This window comes from Neltuma alba, unplaced genomic scaffold (genome assembly GCF_004799145.2).
Source record: "Neltuma alba isolate B1F8T4 unplaced genomic scaffold, ASM479914v2 tig00001188_pilon, whole genome shotgun sequence".
Classification (NCBI taxonomy): Eukaryota; Viridiplantae; Streptophyta; class Magnoliopsida; order Fabales; family Fabaceae; genus Neltuma; species Neltuma alba.
Window position 1 is genome coordinate 98,699 of NW_021632370.1, and position 10,039 is coordinate 108,737.

The window sequence follows — 10,039 nt, forward strand, 5'->3', positions numbered from 1 at the left end:
ATGCAACTAAAATAATCCATTCATATCCACTGGGCCTCCGAGCCTCCGGCCCGGGTAACACACACATCAAAATCAGCCCATCCAAATCGTTTTCAACCATAAAACAAAGTTCCATAAAACAATAGCAATGGCCTCCGGCCAACTAAAATAAGGAGATAACGCATCCTCCAATTTACAATAGATCAACAATCAAAATATCACAAAAGACCCTAACTGTGGCAATATACAACCGATCATACATAAATAAAGGCTAGAGACCTAGAGCTAACCAAGCTCAAGCCTCTGCGTCTCTTCCCGAAGGCGCACGCCTAGAACCTTCACCTGAAAACATTGTAAACCACGGGGTGAGACAAAGTCCCAGTAGCTAGCCTTTCCAATACTAGGTACTACTAAATAGGTGCTCGTGAGGTGTCAAGTGGGGCAGTTCACAAATAATACATAATGATAGCCACAACAAATTATGCAAGTGCAATAATGCAATCCCAACAACCAAATCCCTCACTTTGGGGGATTTTCAGGAGCCGAAACCGGCCTATCCCTCACTATGGGGGACGTAAGGAGCCATAAAAGGCCTATCCCTCACTCTGGGGGACGTAAGGAGCCAAAAGGCCTATCCCTCACTATGGGGGACGTACTAAGCCAACCATCATGCATTAATGGAGGCCTTACCACGTGGTAGTAACTATCAAACTCTCACAAATCCCAAATCATGCATCATGCTCAAATCATAATCAAAGAGTAATAATCATTTCACAATTAACCTCATTCAGTGGCATATCTTTCACAATTCCAAAAATGCATTCATCATAAATCAAAACCCCACAAGACGGTTTCCTTTTTATATACAACATATAGTTTGAACACAATTACTATTTGGAGCACAAAACACAAATCTACTCACAATACCACAGAAGCAAGTACTAAGGATTGGAAAGTGGTTACCTCTCGCCTGAGCAAGGAATAACAAACCAACGATGTGGCCCCGTGCACCACCAAGACTCACAACCGGTCTACACAAGCACACAAACACACAACCATCATATATTAGCTTTCAAACTAATAATGTGGCCAAAAACAACACTTGGGGACACAAAATTCCTATCTCCCATCAAAACTCTTCCCAACACAAAGAGTATATCTATCAAGACAACATTCCAAAGTCATACCAATCCATTAACACCTTAATTCCTTTCCAAACATCAATTAAGATTCACAACCTCAAGGACCCACTATGGAGTTCAACACCCAAACATCCCATTTGAGCAATTAAGGTTCCAACAACAATTCTAAACCGATTAAACATCCATTTTAACCTTCCTTAACATAACCCAATTCACAAAACCCAACATCAATCTCTACATTGTCATCCTCAATCCCAAATCATCCAATTCCATAAACCCTAGCTCTAAAAATTCAAGATTCTTTAAATCCAAGAAAACTACACCGATTAAATACTTAAACTAACCCAATGCAATCAATTAAACTCAAAACAATCGGTCAAAAACCTCAGTTTCATCACAACTTAGAAAATCCTAGGGTTCCACCAAAAATCCTCAGAAATTCCAATCAAGAAGATAGATTAGAGGTTAAAATCACTTACTTGAGGTAATGGATCCTTAGAAATGTCCCCTCCAAGCCAAAAGTTTGAAACCCTAGCAGAGCTCCTCTCTCCTCCTTCAGATTTTTCTTATTTTCGCACGCTGAACCCTCCTGCGACTATATAGAATCACGACCTTTCGCCGCGGCGAACTAATCCCGAGAGGGATTACTCGCCTGAAAACCCGACTTCGCCGCGGCGAAAGCTTCCCGAGAGGAAACTCTCGCTCGCCCAGAAGAACTTCGCCGCGGCGTGCCCTTACCTTCGCCACGGCGAAACCTTCCCGAAAGGGAAGCCTCGCTCACCTGAACAACTTCGCCGCGGCGTCCCCTAGACTTCGCCACGGCCAAACCTTCCCGAGAAGACACTCCCCACTGAAACTCCCGGTGCGCCGCGCGAACATACCCTGAGAGGGGTACGTTCACCTATTCCTCCAACAAACCTCAAATCCAACCCAAACACCAAGATCAAGATTAAATTGCTAATCTATCCTCAAAATCAACCCAAAAGAGGCTATTAAAACCCGATAAAACTCAGGATGTTACACAAGCTACAGATTGAAGGTTAAATTATGGTGCCTAACTATAAAAATTCGTGGACTTTTGGTTATGTAAATATTAGATAGTGCTGTAGACCTAACTACACCACTACTTTGAGCATCATTTGACTAAGTTCTTGAATACTTTTAATCACAAAATTTCGCATGATTTTAGATCACACTCTGAGCTTCATTTTGATAGCTAACACGTTAAAAATGACCAACTACATGATTTTTAATGATTTTTCAAAGTTAAAACCCAGAATATGGAAAAAGGGTTTTTGCCAAATGGACAGAGGTGATTTTCACATAAACTTGACATTTTTTCAAAGGGAATACAAAGATATTTTTATAGAATTTTGAACCACTCCATTTTGATTTTTCTAAATTAAGTTATGATTTTTTGAATTTGGGCCAGAAAAACTGGATTTTTTCCCGATGAACAGTGAAAATCTGAAAATTAGCTTTTTTGTGAAAAATTGAGCCCAAGACCATCTACCATCTAATGTGGTCCAAAATAGTTTTGATTAAACCCTAAGTGGATCTGATAGTAAAGTGTAACAGTTAGCGGTAGTAGAAAATAATTATTTTGCATGGGAGGTGAATTTATGAAGACCTTAGAAGGCAAAATGATATATGAAAATACTACACTGAAATTGGTTGGCAACTATGTCAACACAAAGCAAATTAATCCACTTGCAAATGGATGTATTTATATTGTTAATGTATGTATCTTTGTTGCAAATTTTCTAATTCTACTTGTAAATCGTTGGTCCCAGACTAGTGAGTTGTGTTCAACTTTATGAATGAAATAAATCTACTTGCAAATAGACATATTTATGTTGTTAATAGGCTTACCCATGTTACCAATGTCTTAGTTTCATTTGTGAATTGTCACTCCGAGACTTGTGAATCATTGTATTCAACTTTATGAATGAAATAAATTTGCTTGCAAATGAACGTATTTATATTGCTAATGAGCATATCTGAGTTGTAAATGTCCTAATTTCACTTGTGAACCATTGCTCCCAAACTTGTGGATTGTTCTGTTCAACTTTATGAATAAAATGAATTCACTTGCAAATGAATGTATTTATGTTGTTAATAGGCATATTCGTATTGCAAATATCCTAATTCCACTTGTAAACCATCGCTTCTAGACTTCTGAATTGTTGTGTTCATGAATGAAATAAATCCACATAGAAATGAACATATTTCTATCGTTAATGGCGTATCCGTGTTGCAAATTGCCTAATTTCACTTGCTAATAGTCCTTCCTAGACTTGTGAATTATCATGTTCATCTTCTTCATTCAACTAGTTGACTTGCAAATTGATGTGTTCTTATTGTTAATATTCGTATCTATCTTGCAAATTTCCTAATTCCAGTTGCAAATAGTCCCTTATAGACTTGTGAATGGTCATGTTCAACTTTTTGAATTTGGCTAGTTCATTTATAAATGGACTTATTCTTTTTGTTAATATATGTATCTGTCTTGCAAATTTTCCCATTCTACTTGCAAATGGGCCATCCCATACTTGTAAATTATCATGTTTGACTTTTTGAATTCAAATATTCTTGTTGTTAATGTATGTTTTTGTCTTGCAAATTTCTTAATTCCAGTTGCAAATAGTCCCTCACAGACTTGTGAATTATCTTGTTCAACGTTTTCAATTCAACTTGTTCACTTACAAATAGACGTGTTTTTGTTGTTAATATATGTATCTATCTTGTAAATCTCCTTATTCTAGTTGCAAATAGTCCCTAACTTGTAAATTATCATGTTTAACTCTTTGAATTCAACTAATTCATTTGCAAATGCGTGTGCTCTTGTTAATATATGTATCTATCTTGCAAATTTTTAATTCCAGTTGTTAATATTACAGCCATATTTGGATAACATAAAGTTGTTAATCAACGTATCCTTATTACAAATTTTCTCATTTCATTCGTCAATAGCACATCATATACTTGTAAATTGGTGGGGATAGGCAGAAGATTAGAATTAATTTACATGAAACATACTCATAATATATATTTCCTAAAATGAAAATCATGCAAATTCTTTATACACAAACTTGAACACATTCTTAAATAGCTTAAATTACAACTCGAATGGAAATATAAGAATAACTATTATTACTTTGTTTTTAGTTTTATCTTTATCTGTTGAAGTAGTTTTGCAACAGCAGCTGACTTCATTTTTCTTTTGTGAGTAACAAGCCACCATAACAACTCAAACCTTAGTATAATGTGTTGTTCCTATGGCATAAGAATAAGAACCATCAATACATTCACACAAGTGCAACAATAAAAACTCAAAATAATGAATGAGCTCATAAACATATAATTCAACTCCTATTGTTGTATGGTAAGGCATGAGTTAATAAACAAGAATTTGTGAGTTTATAGTAGAAATATGGGTTATCAAATCAACATTTCCCTAGACAAGTGAAATTTGCAAATTTACAATACAATTTATTATAAGAATTGAAAAATGCACAAACGAGGGAGACTTACTCTCAACACTCAATGGTGTGAATCTGAACTCAACTCATCGAATAATTTTATCTCAAATATGAGTAGTAAAAAAATTCCTTACCAGTTAAGAACTACATAATAGGCCAAACTAGACCAAGAAGATCTACAATACAAGAAATGGAGAAGGATTTTATAGTATTGTATGTAGAAATTTTTTAATTGAAAGACAATGAAAGAGATCACGTACACAAAGAGAGAGACCATGGTAATAGCAAAGGCTCTCTATAACACCTTACATTTATACTAATTAACTTGCCTTGCAGAAGCATTTGGAATCAATTTTGAAGACTACAAGTTATGAAAAATCAAGTTTGAAAATTTTCTTTTACGGATTACTATTCGTTGTAACCCAAAAATGTGGCAAACTTCAAAAATTCATAACTAATTGTAGAAAAATCAAAATCGAGTGATTCCAAGTTCTATGAAAAGCTCTTTGGATAAACTTTTGAAGGAAAATAGTTTTTGGATTGATTGCCTTAAAATTCAAGCCCAGTTTTCTTTGAAAATTTTGTTGTTCATTTGGTCATTTTTGGATCTTTACTTTATCTTTGCATTACTTTAGAAAGGCATAACTTTCTGCTCGGTCATCAGAATCAGGCAAACTACCTCTCATTTTAAAGAGAAAAATCATATCTCTTTACTCACCAAATTTCATAACCTAACTCACTTGTTTTCTCAAATGGTCATTGGTCAAACTTTAGTCCATTTTAGTTGACTTTTTATCCCCTTAGAAGGGTCAATTAGCTTAATTGACCATTTACCATCATAACATACTCTCATTAGCTATACTAGCTATTTCTAACATGCTTGGACTATTCTAGTCATGCTTGTATACTTCTAACCTTAATCATACTATTGGAAACTTAAAGCATGCTTATCATTACATTCTTCCAAGATAGTAAGGTTCAAAACCATATAAAGTTACTATGGCTTACTATCTCTTCAAGTAAGAGCCAACTCCCTTCCTTTGGCCTTGGATGTTGAAGGCCCTAGGGTTCGTTTAAATATTGGGGTAAGATTCTTGGGGAATCTTAGTAGCAATTGCATACATTATTAAGGTCACACAATACTACCTCCGGTCCTTAATATAAACCCTGTTTGACTTTTATTTTGGTCCTAAATATAAGACTCCAATCCACTTTGTCTCTTATATTTATACATTTTTTTCCAAAGTAGCCCTTCTAATAATAAGAGTTCTAGTCAATACACTTAATTAGCAAGGATATTTTAAGAAAGACAACACCTATTTAGAACAAATAACTAACTCAACTTACTTCCTTAATTTCCTCAAATTAGTCAACTGGCTCTTATAATTAAGACTGGAGGTAGTACATTGTAAATCAAGCTACATGCATGCATACTTTAACTTTATGTTCATGCTATGGCAAGGGCATATCATCATAAATATTCATAGCACTCAACATAGCATAAGCCAAGGCATAAATTGCATGGAGGCAACATCATATAACAGAACATTCTCATCTATCTCATGGCATAACAATTTAGCAAAACACAGCTATAATCATACAAAGTAAAGTAACACTCTAATATAATGGATTTCAAAGCTACCTTGTTGGCTTTCCTTCCTTGAATTTCTCTTCTTCCTTGCTAACCTTTCCTTCTCTTGTTGTGTGTGGCCTTGCTTCCAAGTGACTTCCTCTCATTAAAACTCTTCTCTCTCTCTCTCTAAATGAAATTTTGCAAGAGCTTCCCAACTTGAATGGCCTTCCTTGAAATGAACATGTGGGGGAGTATTTCTAAGCTTTCTATTTTCATTAATTCCACACATGCCCTTGTTACATTAGACTTGATCTTGACCTTCTAATCTTTACCTCTTTCCAAATGTACAAATCTTAAGCTATGTAGCCTAATATGTTGACACTTGAATGGTGAGTCATTAGGGCTTATGTCATCTCTTCTTATCCATTAAGATTAATTAGGCTTTAATCAAGGTTAACTCTCCTAATTGCTTGATTAACTTGGCTAATTACTCTTCTAGAAGCTTTTGACTTTTCAGAGATAGATGGTTGAATCCTAGCTATCCAATAAACCATGTTTGCCATGTGTCAAGATCTTGTAGAAGATGACTTAACCATAATCATCTTACTTAACCCTAATTAGATTTTAATCTAACTTGATTTATTATTTTCTTTTTCTTTTTCTTTTTTTTTCTTTTTAATTTTTTTTCTTTTTCCCTTTCTTAGCCAATTTGCACATGACATGTGTCCTTGACATTCTGTCAGAAATTTTTATCACCCCGGTTGTCCGGACAGTCCACTAAGTCTTAATATAATATTGGTTTATTTTATCTAATAGCTGAAAAATTCTAGTATCTCAAAATTCTTATATCAGACCACCATTAATTATATCTCATTAAAGGAAAATTTTTGATTAATTTTATAATTTTTATCCTCCTATAACTCTTTAAATTGCCATTTCCGTAAAAACGGACAATCTATCGATATTAATTTAGCTTTAAATTTAATTAAAGCTAACCTCCTCATCAATTAGGGTTGGAAAAAATTTTATAATTCTCCATAATTCCTAAATGAATTTTCTAATTTTTCATAATTTTCTGAGATCTCTAGATATTTTTAATAATTGATATTGGCCAATTTTCCCTAATTTAGCCAAAATATTAATAATTAAAATAATTTTTTAATAAATTATTTTCAACCTGTATTTACTTCCTAGACCTCAAAAGAGAAACCTTATTGACCAATTAGTAAACCTTATTGAGTCACATAGTAGAAATTTTGCTCTACCGAGTAGATAGGGAACTGTTTAACACTTAACCGTATTGCATTCTAATTTTTCTACTACCCATAAAATATCTTCTGGTGACTCATATGATGACTCATCACCCTCATAAATGAAGCACATGGGAAAGAAGAAGAGAATTCAAGTTGAACCTGTCTTCCTCAAAATATCTGAGATATTTTCTAATTTTGTCTCCTAATTAAGGGACATTAATTATTTAACATTGTACTGGAACATATTATCCAATCCTGAACTCCAAAAATTCATCTATTTATACCATAAAATTTGTTTAATTCTGTAGAAAATATATGAATTTTCTCAGATCATAACTCAGACCATAAGTATTTCTTTTTAAATTTCCCATAACAAACCCATAAACTATAGTTCTGAAATTAAAAAAAATGTTAAAGTCATTCTGCTGGCCTTCTAGGGTTGAGACTAATTTTATAAATTCTATAGCTTTTTAGATCATACATCCCCATTTTACCATAATTTTCTGAGGTTTCCTTATAACTTAAACAATTAAATCTACCTCTACATCTCAAACTAAGCCATAAACTTATAAATTCCTTTTAAGTCAACTCAAGGGCATTTTTGTCATTTCTCGTCATATACAGGCCTTAAAATGTCATTTTCTATTTTCTAGAATTTTTGGGTATTACTTCCATTTTTACCTATTCCTGACTCAAAACTTTTCAAAAATACGGTTTTACCCCTGGTCAAGTAAACCTCATAAATCACCCTATTATGGTCTCTATCATAATTTTTGGTCTGAATTAACCTCTTTTCTCATTTCTGGGCCTTAAGACTTCACTGGAGCCTCTAACTTTCTTTACATTGTAGTCCCTAGAACTTTCTTTATTTACAGTTTAGTCCTTGAAACCCTTCAACCTTCTTTTTACATTTCTGGGACTCTTGCTCATAGGGATTTGGTAGCCTATCTATCTTAGGCTAATCTGTGTATTCTTAGACCCAAAATTTGGAGTGTGACACTCTCATTACCAGAACTACATTGATGGCGAAGGCTCTCCTTTCTAGAATAGTGGTGACGACAAAGACTCTCCTCGCTAGAATAGCAACAACGACAAATGATCCTTTCAATGTATGTAAGGGATTTTTTAGAGTGAGAGAAGATAAAGCATGAGGTATCTGTAGTTTTAAGAGAGTGAGAGAGGGAAGAGCTTGAAATAATAATTTTTTCACCTTTTCTTCAAATATCAGGGTTAGAGTTTTGAGGGGCAACAATATTTTTTTTTATTCTTAAATTAATTTCATTTTACTCCTTCAATCCTACAATGGCATTTTCATATTGTTTGGGGGCCTTTTAGAAATTAACTGGCTACAGTAATCTTTAAGTGAAATATTTCCAAAATTTAATACTTCCTCTAGTATGGAATGTATAAGAGAGCGTTTTGTGAGACTTGTTTCAATCCAAATTATAAGTCATAAATAATGTTTGTTTAGCGCATTAATTGTGTTATTTTAATTATGCCCTTCATTTAATTGGGAACCATAATTAAGAAGCATCCAATATAAGGTTGAAGCTCTAACATTGTACTCGAGGTATTAACATGGCTTTGAGTTGTCAATTCGTGGATGGCCAAAAAGGAAAACAAATTGGGAGAATTAGAGTCTGAAGTAAAGAAATAATTATCAGTAAATCCCAATGATAAGTAAACAATTGTGGTTTACTGGCATGGAACTTATCATTATAGACTGCTCTATTGTCACTGAGATTTTTTAATAATTATATTCTTTACTTAGGTCTTCATAGTAATTCTCCCAAATAAATTGTCAATTGAACATGAAATATTTATAATTAATACAACTCCCTCCATTCCTTTTTATAGGAGATAATTGTAAGGTATAACTTTTTTCCTTTTATAAGAGACTTTTAAGATATTGTCTCAAATTTTATTTGTTGCTTTTTCATTTTATCCTCATTTAATGACTCATAGTGGTTATATTATTGTATTTAATTCTCACACACTCTCTTACCACCACACATTCTCTCTCTTCCACATAAATGAGAGTACTTTTAACAAAAAAATTACCTTTGTTTATGTATTTATTGTGTTCAACTAATTTTAACCAGCATTTTAAATAATGTAATTTGATTAATTGTCTCTTATAAAAAAAACAAAATGAGTATTCTTCCGATCATAAATATAAAACCTTTATACCAGTGTAAATAAGGGTTTTATATTTAGGACTGGAGGAATATTAAATAAGAGACAATAAACTATTTGAATGTAATCAGAATGAGATCCATATCGAGAAATTTTGGCTTATCAATTCTCTCACCATTTATATAACTTTAAGTTGTAAATTCGACATCATTAAGTGATTTTATCATTTCACCCCAAAAGGAAACACATTCAACATGTGTGTGTAATATTTAGGGGAACCATTTTGGAGGTAACTATATTTTTTTCATTTTTTAATTTGGTAGCTATGTGTTTTTCTTTTCCTTAATTAAATCTTTAGGGGATTAAAAATGCTAATAGAACAAAGTTATAAGACTAATGTTACTGAAAAAAAAAAGTAAAATTAAATGATTTAATTAAGAAAAAAAACATATAGTTATCAAATTAAAAACTGAA